The following is an 18,984-nucleotide window of genomic DNA, read 5'->3' on the forward strand; positions in this document are numbered from 1 at the left end:
ATTGGGACACATATGACAACATGGATGAACCTTGAGGACATTATGCTGAGTGAAATAAGCCAGATACAAAAGGACAAATATTGTATGGTCTCACTAATATGTACTAAATATGAAAAATAAACAAATGGAGTTAAAATCTAGAGTATAAGTTACTAAGAAATAGGATGAGGGCTGAGAAGGGGTACTGATGCTTAATGTATGTAAATTTTTAATTAACATGACTGTCAATCAGTATAATGTAATACACCACATCAATAGAATGAAGAAAAAATCACACAAGAACATCTCGATGCAGAAAAGGCATATGATCCTTTAATGATAAAACATTCAGAAAACAAGGAATAGAAGGGAACTTCCTCAACATGATAAAGAGAATTTATGAAAAACTCACAGCAAATATCATACTCAGTAGTGAAAGACTCAGCAGTCCCCCTAAGATCAGGAACAAGACAAGGATGTCCACCATCAACAATGTTACTCAACACTGTACTGGAAGTTCTAGCTAGAGCAATTAGGTAAGGCGGGAAAAAAGGCACCCAAATTGGAAAGGGAGAAATCAAATTATCCCAATTCGTAGGTGACATGATCCTATAAGAGAAAACCCCCAAAGAATTGAAAAGAAAGTACTGGAACTAATAGAATTCAGCAAAGTTACATGATACAAGATAAACGCACTGAAATTAGTTGGGTTCTATACACTAGAAATGAGCAATGTGACAAGAATATGAAGAAAATAATTACACTTACCAAAGCATCTAAAAGAATCAAATATTTAGGCATAAATTTAACCAAGTTTATAAAGGATTTATACAAGGAAAACTACAAAACTTTATTAAAAGAAATATTTTAAAAAGATCTAAATAAATGGACAAACATTCCAAGACCATGGTTTGGAAGACTAAAGATAGTTAAGATGTCGATTGACCCCAGTCAGCACTGCGCAGGTGCCCTAGGGCCTTGCCCAGCCCCTCCCGCGCTCTCTAGGAGTCAAGATGGTGTCGAGCGGAACCTGGAGCAGTCTTGGAGCCTGAGCTGCTGACAGGAGCTAAGAGGGCGGCAGCGGCAGAAGGAGTGTTGGCACCCGGTGTGGACGGCAATGCTGGATGTTGGTGCATTGGGAGCAGCAGCAGTGGTAGGAGGAGCCTCCAGGAAATGGTTGAACAAGAGGCTGCTGGATCCAAGGTTGAAAGTCTGTAAAGGCCTCCAAGATTATACTCTGAAAACCAGCAGATGGAATGCCTGAGTGACTGAAGAAAACGGGTGCAAATTCATCTAATTATCCTCATTCATTGTCCCAGAGGGTAGGGGGATATTCACAAGCCCAACAAACTATTATTGTAAGAACATCATCATATTATGGGCAAGGCTATGGCTGTGAATCAAAATTGTATAGCCTTGACCATAGCCATGAGATCACAAAACAAAAAAATAAAACAAACAAACAAAAGAACATCTGGACTTAACCACCTTCGAAAATAAGTTTACTGGACAACTAGCAAGATGGCGGCCAAGCAAGGAGCTCCTGAATCAGCTCCTACTATAGGGCAGTTAGTAAACACCCAGAGCTATTTGGAGCTATTTGAAGCACCTGTCTGGGGGCTCCAGGAGACAGAAGAGCATCCTGCAACATCCTTTAATAACTGGAAGGAGGAAACTCCCCATCTGCAGAGAAGATTCCTAAGTAGAGCACTCCACGCCACAGAGGCCAGTGTCCACCCTCCACCGGAGGCACAAACCACCTCAGGAGCTGTTTGGTGGCTGGAATTGAAAGCTCCATTTCCCAAAAACAGGGGAGGAAGACACAGTTGGGCACCAACTTCAGCTACTGAGTAAATTCAGCGGGCTAAAGTGTAATCCTAAGAACACCTACCTGTCCCAGTCAGAAAGAGGCTAGTAGCAGCCATCTTAACTCACGCCTGGCACAAATGAAAGTGGGACAGACTGAAAATCACAGTGCAGGTAGGGACCGGGTTCTTTCCATCCAGATCAGATTGCAGCTCTAGCATAATAAGTCTCAGCCCCACCTTCAGCAGGGAAAAGAGGCAGGGACCTGCACCAGCCTCTCTGGTAAATTACTGGCCAAGCTGCAGAGGCCGGTGATTATCCTACTTCGGCAGCGCAAGCTGCCCCAGTAGCTATTCTGTGGCTGGAATTGGAAGCGCCATTTCCCAAAAACAGGGGAGGAGGAGACATTTAGCCACTGATTTCGGCTACTGATTAGTAGACTCAGATGGCTACAGTTTAACCCCAGGAACAGCTAGGGTATGAATCTGTCCAAGTCAGAATGAGGCGGTGGCTGCCACTTTGACTCCACCCCCACAATGAGGGGAAGCCCAGCTGACAGGAAATTATAATGATGGTAGGAACTGTTTTCTTTCACCCACATTGGCCTATAGTCCTAGGCTAGGCTCCAGTCAACCTCTGACAGGGAAGAGGCTGGTGGGCCCAGCATCTGTCTATCCAAGTAACTGCAGGTACATTTGGCTGGCATAGAATGAATAATCAGAAGGCTACTGGGGTAACTGCAGTCATCTTGATCCCACACTGCATAGACTGCTGCCCACACCTGCAGCCCCATTCCTGCCCCAGGCAGGGGAGAAAGGGGCATGAAGCTTCATCAGTCTCTCTGGGCAACTACAATGAGTTTAGGACTCATGACATGGATTATTCCACACAGCTGTGATTCTATCCCTACTCCTGGCAAAGGAGAAAGTTGGGAGAAGTTTCATTGGACCCTGGGGTAATGAGGGCAGCTTGAGCCGCCACAGCTTATAGCACTAACTACATCCTTGCTTCCTGCTGCACAACCAGCAAGGGAGAAAATGCAGGTAGCCCTAAAAAGAAAAACTGTACCAGAATAAATACTCTAGTAAGCCAGATGCCAAGACACCAACAAAAAATTACAATCCATACCAAGAAACAGGAAGATATGGCCCAGTTAAAGGAACAAGATAAGCCTCCAAGATGACATAAAGGAGTTGAGACAACTAAACATAGATGTTCAAACAAATCTCCTTAATAAATTCAATGAGATTGCTAAAGAGATTAAGGATATTAAGAAGACATTGGAAAAAAATAAATAATAAAAAAAGAAGACACTGGATGAGCACAAAGAAGAATATGAAAGCATACATAGAAAAATAGCAAATCTTAAGGAAATGAAAGGTGCAATAAATGAAATTTTTAAAAAACATTGGAATCATATAGGATTGGTGAGCGTGAAGAAATGGCCTCTGAAAGTGAACATACAAAAGAACAGATGAAGAAAAGAATGGAAAAAAATGAACAAGTTCTCAGGGAACTAGATGGCAGCAAGAAACATGCAAACATGTGTCATGAGTGTCCCAGGAGGAAAAGAGAAGGGAAAAGGGGCAGAAGGAATATTTGAAGAAATAATGGTAGAAAATTTCCCAACCCTATTGAAGGACATAGATACCCATGTCCAAGACGCATAAAGTACTCCCATCCAAAAAAATCTGTATAGACCAATCCGAGACACATACTAATCAGAATGTCAAATGCCAAAGACAAAGAGAGAATTCTGAGAACAGCAAGAGAAAAGCAATGCATAACATATAAGATTGAATGCTGATTTCTCATCAGAATCCATGGAGGCAAGAAGACAGTGGTATGATATGTTTAAGATACAAGGGAAAAACTTCCAGCCAAGAATTTTATATCTGGCAATATTATCTTTCAAAAATGAGCGCAAGACTAGAATATACACAGATAAACAGATACTGAGAGAATTTCTAAGCAAGAGACCAGATTTTCAGGAAATACTAAAGGGTGTGCTAGAGCCTGAAAAGATAGGAGAGAGAGGCCTGGAAGAGAGTCTAGAAATGAAGATTATCTCAATAAAAGAGTGGTGAAAATAAAATATGACAGATAAAACTTAAATAGTCACTTGTATTCAGAAAACTGTGACTATTTATTAAAAGAAATCAAAAAAGGCCTAAATAACTGGAATATTCCATGCTCATGGATTGGAAGACTAAATATCATTAAGATGTCAATTCTACTCAAATGATATACAGATCCAATGCAATCCCAATAAAATTCCACCAGCATTTTTTAAAATTGAAAACACGATTATCAAATTTATTTGGAAGGGTAAGGGGTCCTGAACAGCCAGAAACATCTTAGAAAGGAAAAGCGAACCCTCATCTCCAGACTTGAAATCATATTACCTAGCTATAGTGGTAAAAACACCATGGTACTGGAATAAAGACAGACACATAGACCAATGGAACTAAACTGATGGTTCAGAAACACCCTCACATGTATGGTCAAGTGATTTTCAACTAGCCTGTCAAACCCACATACCTCGGGCAGAACAGTCTATTCAACAAATTGTGCTGAAAGAACTGGATATCCATAAAAAAGAAGGAAAGAGGACTTCTATCTCACACCTTATCCAAAAACTTATTCAAAATGGATCAAAAACCTAAAAATAAAAGCAAGAACCATAAATCTTGTAGAAGAAATTGTAGGAAAATATCTGCAAGCCCTGGTCGTAGGTGGTAGATTCTTAAAGGAGATAAGAGGAGGACTGAGATGGACTACTAATGTTTATTAATGCGTGTAGAAGTTTTAGTTAGTTTTAACTGTAAAAGTGTGGAAATGTATAGAGTAGATGGTAACACACAGTGAGGAACAGCTAGTTTACACATGGGGATGTGGCTGAAAATGGTAGTCTAGGGATGTAAATGCCAATTGACAGAATGCTAGAGAATATTCTAGGAGCTGAATAGCACAATAAACCAAGAGGTGGATGAGAATTGTGGTTGACAGTACAGAAGCAAAAGTGTCCTTTGTGAGCTAGAGCAAATGTACATCACTATTGCAGGATGATGGGAATGTAAAGAAGCATGGGAAAAATAAAACTGGAGTGACTTATGGACTGTGGTTAGCAGTAATAATATAATATTCTTGCATCTATGCCAAAGACGTACTGTGTTGATAATGGGGAAGTATAGAAAACGTGTGCCAAAGGTACACTATGGACATGGTAACAATCAGATGATATTACCTTATCTGTAACAAATGTTCCACGACTCTGTGATATGTTGATAGAGGGGTGTTGTTTGGGAATTCTGCACATGTGCATGACTGTTTTATAAGCTTACAACTTCTATCATAAAAAATATATTTAAAAAATAATAATAGATTGGGTTTGGGGGAAAAGACACCAAATGTAAGATAAGGACTATAATTAGTAAGATTGCGACAATATTCTTTTATAATTTGTAACAAACATCTCACGACAATGCAAGGTGTTGGTGGAAGGTTGACATATGGGACCCCAGTATGATGTTATGCATCTTTGTTTTATATGTTCACAACTTTTACTATACACTTGTTTATGTATGTTCATATATAAGCGATATAAAGATAATAACAGGGTGGGTTGGGGGAAAAAAGTTTAGTAAGTGTCGAAAATCTAACAGATCTGCTGATCGCATCAAGCAGATGCAAGAACTCCTCTTTGGGTGTTAGAGATGTCAGTGCATTAGTGGAGGAATATGAAGGAACTTCAGCCATAAAGAACTTTTTTCTACAAGGCAGTTTGGCTCTACAAGAAGCCTGGACACTGCAGAAAGGTATAGTTAATCTTTATGAGTACAAATATTGTACTGATATAGACTTAATATTTCAAAAACCTTGTTTCCCTGTTCATTGTGCCATTTTGACAGTAAGGTTTCCATTTTTTAAAACACTGCTTTCTTATCCAAATATAGAAATAATAATAGACATCAATACAGCTGTTATAGATATGTCCTGTTTTCTGCTTTGGTACACTACCTTTAAAGATTTATTTATTTATTTATTTCCCTCCTCTTCCTCTTCCCCTCCCCCTGCTCCAGTTGTCTGCTCTGTGTCCATTCGCTGTGTGTTCTTCTGTGACCGCTTCTATCCTTATCAGCAGCACCAGGAATCCGTGTTTCTTTCTGTTGCATCATCTTGTTGTGTCAGCTCTCCATGTGTGCAGTGCCATCCTTGGGCAGGCTGCACTTTCTTTCACACTGAGCAGCTCTCCTTACAGGGAGCACTCCTTGCGCGTGGGCCAGCTCCACACGGGTCAAGGAGGCCCAGGGGTTTGAACCGCGGACCTCCCATGTGGTAGGCAGACGCCCTATCCATGGGGCCAAGTCCGCTTCCCAGTACACTACCTTTATACAGGAGAGTTTGGAGTGGTGGACTCAAGGTTTCAAAATGACAATATCCTCGTTCAGCTTAGTGAAGAATTTGGAACGCCAAATTTCCTCGATGTAGGTATGCGTGGACTCTTTCATTATGTAATTATGATGTTGTCCTTAGTTTTTCTTCAGACTCTGAACTGGTTGAGCTTTTGGTGGAAAACCAGAAGTGTTTAGATCAGGGGTTCTTAAGATTTAGGGGGGGGGGGGTTTGTGAGCTTGAATTGAAAAAAATCAACGTAATATCTTTATTTTCTCTGACCTCTGATGTTAAATGTCATAAAACTATCTGCGGCTACTTTCTGAGAAGGGTTCCATGGTTTTCACCTGACTGGCAAAGGGGTCTATAGAACCCCTGGCTAAGATAAAGAGCTCAAAACTCACAAGGCTATTATTTCAGCCAGCTCCCTATTTTTTTGAAATTTATTAAAAGGACAATACAGACTAGTAAAGAAATCACATACCAAACTTTGAGGACTCCCACAAGAATTATATTGGATGAGTCCATTATACCAAAAAAATATGCACAAGTTATATCACACTGTATAGATACCAACATGGTACACCTCTCAGTTTTACACTGTAGCCCCTCTATGGGGAGCCTCAGTGAAGTTCAGGCTTTTGTCACAGAGAAGCTAAACATGTCAAGGGCAGTAGAAGCCATGGAACTTTACCATAGAGCACTGTTCTTGGAATTTAACATACTTGTGCAAGGTATGAAATTCTAATTTCTAAATTTTGATTTCTAAATTGAGAACAAAAATGATGTTAATTCTATTGAATGCAATCCCAATAAAAATTCCAAAGTCTTTTTTGCAGAAATGGAAAAGTCAATCACCACATTGTTTTTGAAGGATAAGGAGCCCCAAATAGCCAAAACCATCTTGAAAAAGAAAAACAAAGTTGGAGGACTCATACTTCCTGACTTTAAAACTTATTATAAAGCCAAAGACAAAACAGCATGGTACTGGCACACATATAGATACAGACACCAAAGGAATCTAATTGAGACAGAAATACTGACTTTTGACAAGGTACCCAAGTCACTCAATTGGGAAAGAACATTCTCTTTAACAAATAGTGCTGGGAAAGTTGGATAGCCATTTGTAAGATTGAAGGGGACCCCTATTCCACACAATATATAAAAATTAACTCAAAATGGATATAAGAACCAAGATTATAAAACTCCTAGAGGGAAGTAGATTTGGCTCAACCGACAGAGCATCTGCCTACCACATGGGAGGTCCAAGGTTCAAACTCTGGGCCTTCTGACCCGTGCGGTGAGCTGGCCCACGTGCAGTGCCACGCAGGGGTGTCCCCCGCATAGGGGAGCCCCACTCACAAGGAGTGTACCCCCTAAGGAGAGCCGCCCAGCACAAAAAAAGGGCAGTCTGCCCACGAGTGGCGATGCACACATGGAGAGCTGACGCAGCAAGCTGACACAACAAAAAGAGACACAGATTCCTGGTGCCGCTGACAAGAATACAAGTGGATACAGAAGAACACACAGCAAATGAACACAGAGAGCAGACACTGGGGTGGGGGGGTGGAGGGGTGGGCATGGAAGGGGAAAGAAATAAAAAATCTTTTAAAATAAATAAATAAATAAATAAATAAATAGAACTCCTAGAAGAAAATGTAGGGAAGCATCCTCAGGATCTGGGTCTTAGGCAATGGTTTCTTAGATTTTACACTTAAGCACAAGCAACAAACAGATGAATGGGACTTCATCAAAATTAAAAACTTTTGGAACTCAAAGGACTTTATCATTAAAATTAAAAAAAAAAAACAACCTAGTCAATGGTAGAAAATATTTGGAAACCACATACCCGAAAGTGTAATAGCCAGAATGTATAAAGAAATCTACACTTTAATAATTAAAAGATAAACCATTTATTCAAGTCTACTGGCCATTTTTTAAAAAACATTTCTTTAAAGAAAACATAACAGATGAACAAAAAGCACATGAAAAGATGCTCAATTTCATTAGCTAATCAGAAAATGCAAATCGAAACCAAAACATGATAACATTTCACACCTACTAGAATGGCTACTATTAAGAAAATCCAGAAAAATGCAAGTGTTAGAGAATATTTGGAGAAATAGGAACCTTGTAGTTTGTTCGCTGGGTACAATGTAAAATGGTGCAGCCTCTGTGGAAGACAGTTTGACAGTTCCTCAGAAAGCTTAATTACCATATAACATAGCAATCTCTACTAGAAATTTCAGGTTGTATAGATGTTGCTAGAACAAAAATTAAAAACAAAGCAAAAATAAAGGATGTATAACATTGAACCCTATTATAAAGAATGGCCTATAGTTAATAGTACAATTAGAGTTAATAGCACATTATAAAAATGTTCTTTAATGAATTATAACAAATATACCAAACTAATGTAAAGTGTTAATAATGAGGTATATGGAAACTCTATTTTATGTATTTTATGCATGGCTTTTCTGTAAACCTACAACTTCTCTAATAAAATAATAGCGATAATTTTTTAACAAGGACATCATCAAGAAAGTGAAAATATTTGGAAACCATATATCTGATAAGAATTATACATCCAAAATAAATAAAGAAATCCTACAACTCAACAACAAAAACAACCCAATTGAAAAATGGGCCAAGGAGTTGAAGAGATATTCTCCAAAAAAAGATATGCAGATTGTCAATAAGTATATGAATAAAGGATCAACAACCTTAGCCATTAAAGAAATACAAATTGAAATTACGATGAGATATCCCTTCATACCCACTAGGATAGCTATTCAAAAGAGCTGGAAATAAGTTTTGGCAAGAATGCAGAGAAATAGAAATTTTTGAATATAGTTGGTGGAAATGGAAAATGGGGCAGCCACTGCGGGAAACGGTTTGTTGGTTTCTCAAGTAAAACAGAGAATTACTATATGATGTGGCAATCCTACTTCCTTGTTATATACCTAAAAGAATTGAAAGCAGGTACTCGGATGGACATTTGTACACCAATGTTTAGCCCAGCATTTATTACAACAGCCAAACGGTGGAACCAACCCAAGTGTGCACCAACAGAGGAATGGATAAATAAAACATAGTATGTCCAGACAGTGGAATATTATTCAGCTGTAAAAAGATATGAAGTTCTGGGTACATACTAAAACATGGATGTACCTTGAAGACATCATTATTCAATGTAATAAGCCAGACACAAGAGGACAAATATTGTATGGTCTCTCCTATATAAAATACTTAGAATAAGCAAATTCATAGAGACAGAAAGCAGAACAGTAGTTACTGGGGGTGGGGAAGAGGGGAATTGGGAAGTTTTTGTCCAATTAAAATTTTTAAATTATTTCTATGTTATGTATATTTTATCACAATTAAAAATAAATTAATATTTTTTTAAGAAAAGTTATCACACCCCAAAAAGACTTAGAGAAACTTTAAAAGCACCTTGTTAAGTGATAGAGGCCATTCTGAAAAGGCTACATCCATACTGTATGACTCTAAGAATATGACATTCTGAAAAAGGCAAAACCATAAAGAAAATTAGTAGCTGCCAGGGATTTGGGCCAGGATAGGATGAACAGGTAAATGAACAGGATGAATAGGGATTTCAGGGCTGTGAAACTACTCTGTAGATATACACATGACATCATGCATTTGTCAAAGCTCACAGAACTATACAGCACAAAGATGAACTCTAATGTAAACTATGGACTTCAGTTAATAACTGTGGCAGTTTGAGATTATTTATGACTCCCAAAAAGAAAGATTATGTTTACAAACTAATCTATTCCTCTGGGTATGATACCCTTTGAATGCATTAGAGTCAGCTGACATGTCTTGATTAAATTATCTATTAAGATTAGGGCTTTGATTCAACCACATCAGAAGGCATGACTCAGACTGAGTCCCTGCCTCCTTGGTGGGATGGTATAAATGAACACTCAGAAGACACACAGAAGAGACACAGAAGCTCTGTCACCTTTGATCCTGGGGCTCCAGAGAGAGCTGTGCCATTCGCCTGACAGTTTGCAGCTGAGAAAGCCTGGAAAGAAACGAGCCCTATGCCAGACTAATACAGGAAGCCCTGAGAGATAAACCCTATGCCAGCCTACAGCTGAGATTAGAAGAAGCTAGGCCCACAGAGCCTTAAGAGGAAGAAAGAAGAAGAGACCAGGCAGAGATGGTTCTCCATCTTGCTTCAATACGCAGCTGACTTTGGTGAGAAAGCAGCTTTGCGTTGGTCTCTTGAGGGCCTTGTAACTGTAAGCTTTTACTCCAAATAAATATCCTTTATAAAAGTCAGCAGATTCCTGGTACTTTGCATCAGCACTCCTTTGGCTGACTAATACAATAACAATGTATCAGTATTAGTTCATTATAAAAGAAAACAAATATTAGTTCACTAACTATAACAAAAATACCACACTGAAACAAGATGTTAATAATAAGGGAAACTAAGGAAACTGTGCAGGAGAGGGGAAGTATATGGGAACTCTCTATACTATTGCTCAACTTTTTTTGTAAAACCTAAAATTGCTCTAAAAAATAAAACCTATTTTTCAAAAATCTAGCATAAATGGCATTACCATAGCTAAGATTGCTCCAGGCATACCTGGGGAAGCTACTAAAGAAATAAACAGCTTACCAGAATAAAACAAAAGCCAGGAAGAGGCAGTTAAAACAGGATAGAGGCTAAAATTCTAGCATACACAACACCTAATAATCTAAAAATCTAAGCCAAGAAGAATAAAAATCACATTACAACATAAAAACAACTAAACTTTAGAATAGGAAAAAAGCTTGCTTAATTTTCTGCCAGATAAGACTTGCAGAACCCTAATCACTGGAACACTGGGCAATAAGAGATAAATCATAGTTCAAAAGGCAGTTGCTATGCTGCCTTCTCACTGATTAATTTACCCATAGAACCCCTATTCATAAAACTAAAACTTTCTCAACTAAGTGTACATACCACTGAAAAGAACACACATTTTTTAAAACAATCACATTGTCTGATATAGATATTCAAATTTACTTTGTTTTAAATTTTTTAAATTACCCCCTTCTTCCCAAGAGTTTACAGATGGGAAATCAAACTGGCAGAGAAAAGAAGTAAAAAGAAGCTGAGAGTGCATGTGTGCTCTGAGGAAGAGAACCATAGTAAGTCTGCTGTGGGAATGACCAGGGAAGCCTGGTGGCAGCGAAGAGAATGGGATTCATATGGTCTGGATGATGCAAAGGCACCCTCTAGTGGCTACCTCAGTTAGCTATGATACTCCACAGTAGAAGGTTCCAGTCTACTTGAGCTGGGAGAAATTATTGCAGAATCTCATCCATTCCAGGCCTTATGTAAGCTCTTTCTCCTAGATCAATGGTTTTCAATCTTTGTTGTGCATCCACATCTCCTGGAAAGGCTTGTTGAAATGCATATTTTGGGGCCCCAACACTAGAATTTCTGATGAAGTCCAGGATAAATGGGTCAGAATACTGCATTTCAAAGAATAAGCTTACAAGTGATGCTGATGATGCTTATCCAAGGACCACACTTTAAGAACCACTGTTCTAGGTCAAAACATTCTATGGAAACAAATTCTAGCCTCAAAAATCTCCTGGAATATTGGGGAGAAGGTAATTTCTCAAGCTCTTAACTATTTAAGCATACATACTGAAAAATTATATGACCTGTCAGGGTCAACAATGTGTTAGATGTTCACATGAATGAACAAGAGTCACAGAACTAATACTGTTAATCACATATAAAAAAAAGCTCTGTGTTTTCTTTCTCTCACCTGCAAAACTGGGACCTATTAAGCTAAGAACAATTATTAGGAAGATAATATTTATGAAGCAAAAGAAAAAAATCAGTAGTATAAATGTTCTGAAAAAAATGTATTTGAGAACAATAGGGGAGTATGGGATTTTTCTCTTTTGGACTAAGGAAAACATTTAAAAATTTACTGAGGCAATGACTGCACAACTCTGTGCTGAAAGTGAAGGACACAGAGTATACACTTTGGATGGACTGTACAAGGCATGGAACTGTAGAACACTGAACCCTGTAGTGGATGATGGACTGTGGTTAACAGTACAAATATGAGTGTTCTCTCATTAACTATAACAAATGTACACACTAATACATGATTTTAATAATGGGGGAATATGGAAAAATGTACCAAATGTACAGTATAGACCATAGTGGTAATAATAGTCGGATGATATTCTCTAATAATCTGTAACGTTTCACAATAATGAAAGGTGTTGGTGGAGGAGTGTTATATGGGAATTCTGTACATTACGGATGATTGTTCTGTAAGTTCACTGTATGTATATATAATACACACACATATACACATACACATATATAATGTAAACTATAGGCCATAGTTAGTAGTAATTTTTTTTTTTTTTAAAGTAGTAACATTTTGATGGTATTCTTTGATGATGATCTGTAACAACAATGCAAGGTCCTGGTAGAAGGATGATGTATGGGAATTCTGTACGTTATGCATGATTGTTTTTAAGCTCACAATGTCTCTAATAGAAAATATTAACTGCCATAACCCACTGAATGTACTGGGGGAGAGTGTAAACTACAATGTAAACTATTATTCATGTGGTGCAGCAGAGCTTCAAAATGTATTCACCAAATACAATGAATGTGCTGCAATGATGAAAGAGGTTGTTGATGTGGGAGGAATGGGGTGGGGGGGAGTTGGGGGTATATGGGAAGTTCATTTATTTTTTAATGTAACATTTTTTGTGATCTATGTATCTTCAAAATAATACAATTTAAAAAAACGATGGGAGTAAGGGGCTGGGGAGTGTGGTATATGGGAACCTCAAGTTTTTTATTGTAACATTTGGTATGATCTACTAACTTAAAAAAAAAAGAGAATTGAAAAAAATATACTAAAATAAAAAATTTATTTGAGGATTATTTCCCAAGGTGACAGGCATTTTAGAAGTAGTTTGACAGTGGTTTGTTTCTAGCTAATTGACTATCCAGATTATTTATGGAGGGAGTGGTGAAGATAAAATACTTGTAGAAGCAAGAACAAATGGGGGGAAGGGAGGAGAATATAATATGTCCACAGAAAAGACCTAATAACAATGACAAACCTAGGTGCAACAAGCATTCTTAGTGCCTATACTGTGAACTTCAAATATCATTTCACACTAAAAGAAATAAGACTTCTTGGAGTAGTCATTGATTCTAAGTCTGGGGCAGGAATTTTACCAGATGGGCCAGGAATATCTTGTCATATCTGACAGCAAAGAAGCTATCAAAGTCAACAGAATCATGTCAAAAGGATTTCAAAGACTACTTGAAAAGTCTCCCATTTGCCTGAGATGATCTGGATATCAGTAACAATAACAAATGCAATGGATCAAAATGTACCAAACATGCATAAATTCATGAGGTTATAGTTATGGAGAAAAAAGCATTGGTCATCTTTGAAGGATGATAGTGACCTAATTCATTATTTTGAAGAATAATGTGTTAAATAAATAAAGGCAAAATAAAAGAGAAGAATCAAGCATTTATCTTGCCTGGCTAACCAGCAGCAAGGAAAGGGAATTTTTCTTTTTAAAAAATATTCCAACTAATAAAAGAAGGAGTGATAAAGGTTTAGAATATCACTACTTGACAACTCCTGGTGAATTAATGGATTTAGGCATTGAGAAATACAGCTACCCATATCACAAAAATCAGACATTAGGTACCTTCTGATGCAAAACCTTATAACCACCTATGTATTAGTATTAAAACAAAACAAAACAAACCTAAAGCCTCTGGATCCAACTAGCAAGTTACAGGAAATTCAGAGAAAAGAAGAGTGTTAAATGCCAAGAGGATGTGAAATTCAGACTATGGGAAAACCATACAAGTCTTTAACAGATAAGACTAGAAAGAGGTTGGGGGGATCTGTAGATTAATAAACTTTAAAGTTATGCATATGTTTATATGTGTGTGTAACAGCAAAACTAAAACTACACATTTGAGTGATAAAACTATAATGAAAAGCAAGAAAGTGATTATCATAAAAGACAGAAGAATGGTTATTTTTACTGTCTTTGGGTGGGGATGCATGGGTAACAACTGTTGAGATTGGAACAGGATACCACAGAGGGCTTCAGGAAGAGCTGGTAAAATTCTAGTTACTAATCAAAGCAGTTATTATAGGGATGTTTACTTTCTTTTTAATCTATAAAAAATTTTAGGTGCTCTTCTGTGTTTGTGTGACATTTTACAATATATGTTTAAAAATAAAAAATAGGGAAGCAGCTGTGGCTCAAGCAGTTGAGCTCCCATTTACCATGTGGAGGACCCAGGTTTGTTCCCCAGGACCACCTGGTAAAAAAAAAAAAAAGGTGTCCCAGACCTTCATGGTGAGGTGCAGTCCCCTCTGTGGTGCTGTAGTGAAGCGACGTACCAAAAAGACGATGATAGAACCAGATAGAGGAAAAGAAAAAAAAGCAATAATAAGCGGATGTGGCTAAACCAATTGGGCACCTGCCTACCACATGGGAAGTCCCAGGTTCGGGTTCCAGTGCCTCCTAAAAGATGAGAAGATGCTGCTCCCGCAGCAACGAGCAGATGCCACCAGCCAGCAGACACAGCAGCCCGCAGGGAGCAGATGGGCTCAGTTTTTTCAGCACTTGCCTCTCATGTAGGAGGTTCTGGGTTCAGTTCCCAGTGCCTCCTGGAGAAGGGGAGCAAACAATGAACAGACAGACGGAAGAATCATCTGGGGAAGGGGGAGATAAATAAAGAAAAATAAGACGTAAATAAATAAATCCTTTAAAAAAAGGCAATAATGAAAGGAAGCATAGAAGGGTATGTTTCAGGGAAAAAGGGGTGATAATACCTAGTTTTGAAATTTTCTTCTTTACTTTTTTTTTAAAGGCAAAAAACCATGAGTTCCCTTTATGGAACTACTCAATGAAAGTATCAATTATGTACAATCAAAACAGAAAATCCAAACTAATTCTCTGTTTAAAATCTACCTCTAGAAATTAATTTACAGTAAGAATGGCATTTCAAATTAGTATTGAAAAGATAGGCCACTCAATAATGACATTGGGGCAAGATGCTCATATGCATTTAAGAAAAAAATAGCATTAGCTTTCCTGCAACTTCTGTGAGAATTCCAGATGAATTAAAGACAGTAATGTAAAAAAATTTTTTAAAACATTAGATAATATGATGAGAGGATATTTATGTACGTAAGAGCACAAAAAGCATTCTTAAGCAAGACTAAAACTAGCAGTCATAACGGACAAAATGGACAGATCTGACTAAAATTTCTCAGCTCATGCCTTTTAGTGTCTCACTGAACTTTTAAGAGCACCCCTATACCAAAAAAAAAAACCAAAAAGCAAACCTAAGAGTTCCATTTCTTAGTTAAGTCGAATTAGTATTTAGTCCTGACTCCTTAAGTAGCAATTTGAAAAAATAATACATACAAATAGAAAGAAAAATATTATTTTACTCTTAAATAACTGTGATTACTAATGGGATATGTGTGTGTCTGTTGAACACTATACAGCTTTTGAAATCCAAGAATCAGTATGGACACCATAATTCTCATTTCCTGTTCCATATTGATTTTCACATGGTACTTATTAAAACAACTACGGAAAACCAGTTTTGCAAAGATATAAAATTATTGTAAAGAATATAGCACAGGGAAGCAGCTGTGGCTCAAGCAACTGAGCTCCCATTTATCATATGGAGGACCCAGTTTCGATCCCCAGGACCTCCTGGTAAAAAAAGAAAAAGAAAAAAGGCATCCCAGACCTGTGCAGTGAGGCACAGGCCCCTGTGTGGCCAAGTGACACACCAAAAAGCCAATGATGCAACCAGAAAGGAAAAAAAAAAAAGAATATAGCACAATCTAATGTTGACAGCTGTTGATACCAACCAAACTGGTGGTTTACAATGTCCTACAGGTGTTAAGTATTTCTAGAAAAAGTGTAAAATACCCTGTAGCAACCCCTGTGAGTTTGATATGGTGTCTTGGAGTACTTCTGTGTACAGTTTAGGAACTCCAGGTTAAATAAAAGTCCAATAATACAGTACAATAAAAGATATCACAAAATGTACCATATAAAAGACAAATCCACAACAAAGCTAGAGTTAATAAATGAATTCAGCAAAATATGAGTATAAAATCAACACACAAAAATCTGTGGTGCTTTTATATACTAGCAATGAATATCTAAAAAGAAAATCAAGAAAAATACTCCACTTACAACTAAAAGAATCAAATACGTAGGAATCAACTGAACCAAGGATGTAAAGGACTCATACACAGAAAACTACAAAATATTGCTTAAAGAAATTAAAGAAGACCTAAATAAATGGAAGGACATTCTGTGTTAATGAATTAGAAGATTAAATATTAAGAGTACAATTCTATCTAAAATAATTTACAGATTCAAAGCAATCCCAATGAAAATTCTAATAGTCTTTTTTGCAGAAATGGAAAAGCCAATCATTAAATTCAAATGGAAGAGGAAGCGGCTGTGGTTCAATCAGTTGGATTCCTATCTACCATATGGGAGGCCCTGGGTTCACGTCCCAGGGCCTCCTTGTGAAGGAAGGCTTGCCCACACACTGTGGAGTGCCGCTGGCCAGCAAGCGCCGCAGAGAGCCAACTCAGCAAGGTGACACAACAAAAAGGGAGACAAGCAAAAACGCAGAACGTGCAGTGAATGGACACAGAAAGCAGACAGCAAACAAAAAGGTGCGGGGGGTAGGGGATAAAAAAAAAAAATTCAAATGGAAGTGTAAGGGACCCTGAATGGCCAATACTATCCTGAAAATGAAGAAAACTGAAGCCCTGAAGGAGAACATTCACACAGGTCAATCTACAAAGGCTCTGGGAATGGGGTTTTCCTTTTTCCTTCTCTTTTTTGTTTATCTCCTAGCATTCAGGGAAAGCTCCATCATAATGCTAATTGCATACAAGGTAAAGGAAGAGATGCCCACACAGAGTTCAAACCCTAGGGATAATACATTTAATATCAAAATTTCACCAAATATACAAGGAAACAGAAAGCAATGGCCCAGGCAAAGGAGAAGATTAAAGCATTAGAAACCATCCAAGAGCAGGACCAGACCTGGGACATTATAAAGATTTGAAATAAAAATGGCCTTAAATGTGCTCAAAGAGCTAAAGGAAAACATGGACAAAGAAGTAAATGAAATAAGGAAAATGAGAGATGAACACAAAGTAAGTATCAATGGAGAGATGGAAATTATGAAAAGGAACCAAACAGAACTAAAGACCACAGTAACTGAAATTTAAAATTCCCTAGAGGGGTTCAACAACAAATTGGAACTGGCAGAAGAAAGAATCAGTGACCCTGAAGATAAGACAACAGATATCATCCAGTCTGAGAAGTAGAAAGAGGATATAAGAAAAAGGAACAGGGCCTGAGGAACCTCTGGGACACCCTCAAGCATACCAATATATACATTGTGGGAGTCCCCAAAAAAGAAAGAAAGAGGCAGAAAGAACATTCAAAGCATTTATGACTGAAAACTTTCCAAATTTAATGAAAGACATGAATGTAAATCCATGTCTAAGATGTTCAACAAATTCCAAAAAAAGATAAACCCAAATAGACCCATAATGTGCCATGGAATAATCAAAGTGTCAAATGCCAAAGACAAAGAATTCTGAAAGCCTGTGACTATAATGTGTCTCATACAAGAGAGTCTCAATGAGATTAAATGCCAATTTCTCATCAGAAACCATGGAGGCAAGAAGGCAGTGACAGTGGGAAGACATATTTAGAGTAATGAAAGCAAAAAATTACCTTCCAAGAATTATGTATCCAGCAAAACCGTATTTCTAAAATGAGGGAGGAATTACAATATTCCCAGATAAACAAAAGCTGAAGAACTTCCTTGTATCTGAGGGTTAAGAATTAACAAATAAATATGATTACTGAATCATTATATAGGTGCCTTTGAATTATAAAATAGCAAAAGGTTAATACCTGAAATTACTAAAGCTGGCTAGAGTGGGCCCACCCCTCTAGCCAGCTCACACTAGATTTAACCTCGCCCTTGTGTATGTTTACTACTGGGATGGTAACTACTCTACCCTCTCCTGTTTAATATCCACATGGAAAACCTTGTGACTGACCTCTACTCTGTACTTTCCTATCTCAGAGCCTTGACCTCTGAAAATGATTGTAACTTTGTAACTTCCCTGGGTCTGGGGTCCACCCATAGCTTGTTCAATCCCTTAATGTTTATTAATGAAGGAACCTGCATCCAGTTCTACCCAGTTATTCATTAGCACCCTAATGGTAAATATTAGAATTTCTGCAAATCAGAGAAGCAGCAACCGACCTATTTTGCTTCCACAACCAAACAAATTTTTTCTTTCTACAAAACCCCAGTGTCTCAGAAATTGGCTTTAAAGACACATCGGGAGAAAAGAACCTCCTTCTACTTGGTAGCATCTTCACCAGTAGATCAGCCCTACAAGAAATGCTAAATGGTGTTCTGTGGATTGAAGGGAAAGGACATGACACTCAACTGAAGACACATGAAGAGTAAATGATCTCTAGTAAATATAATGGCATGGGTAAATACTAGTGCTACTGCATTTTTTATTTGTAACTCTATTTTTTACTTCCTACAGATTTAAAAAGCAAATGCATAAAATGTGATGATAAACCAGTGGTTTTGGATTCATAAAGTAAAAATAAGTAATTTGTGATAAAGATGGGGGACATAAAGATGGGGGGGAGCAGAGGATTATAGAAATACAG

General features: G+C 37.7%; 1 protein-coding gene and 1 pseudogene across 7 annotated transcripts in view; one reads left to right on the plus strand and one right to left on the minus strand.

The window, feature by feature from the left end:
- The window catches only part of MAP4 (microtubule associated protein 4), a 255,102-nt gene that overhangs the window by 140,459 nt on the left and 95,659 nt on the right, over positions 1–18,984 (minus strand). The gene's annotated exons all lie outside the window — the stretch shown is intronic.
- LOC139437668 (BTB/POZ domain-containing protein 7-like) lies at positions 1,097–17,603 on the plus strand (annotated as a pseudogene).

This window comes from Dasypus novemcinctus, chromosome 26 (genome assembly GCF_030445035.2).
Source record: "Dasypus novemcinctus isolate mDasNov1 chromosome 26, mDasNov1.1.hap2, whole genome shotgun sequence".
NCBI lineage: Eukaryota > Metazoa > Chordata > Mammalia > Cingulata > Dasypodidae > Dasypus > Dasypus novemcinctus.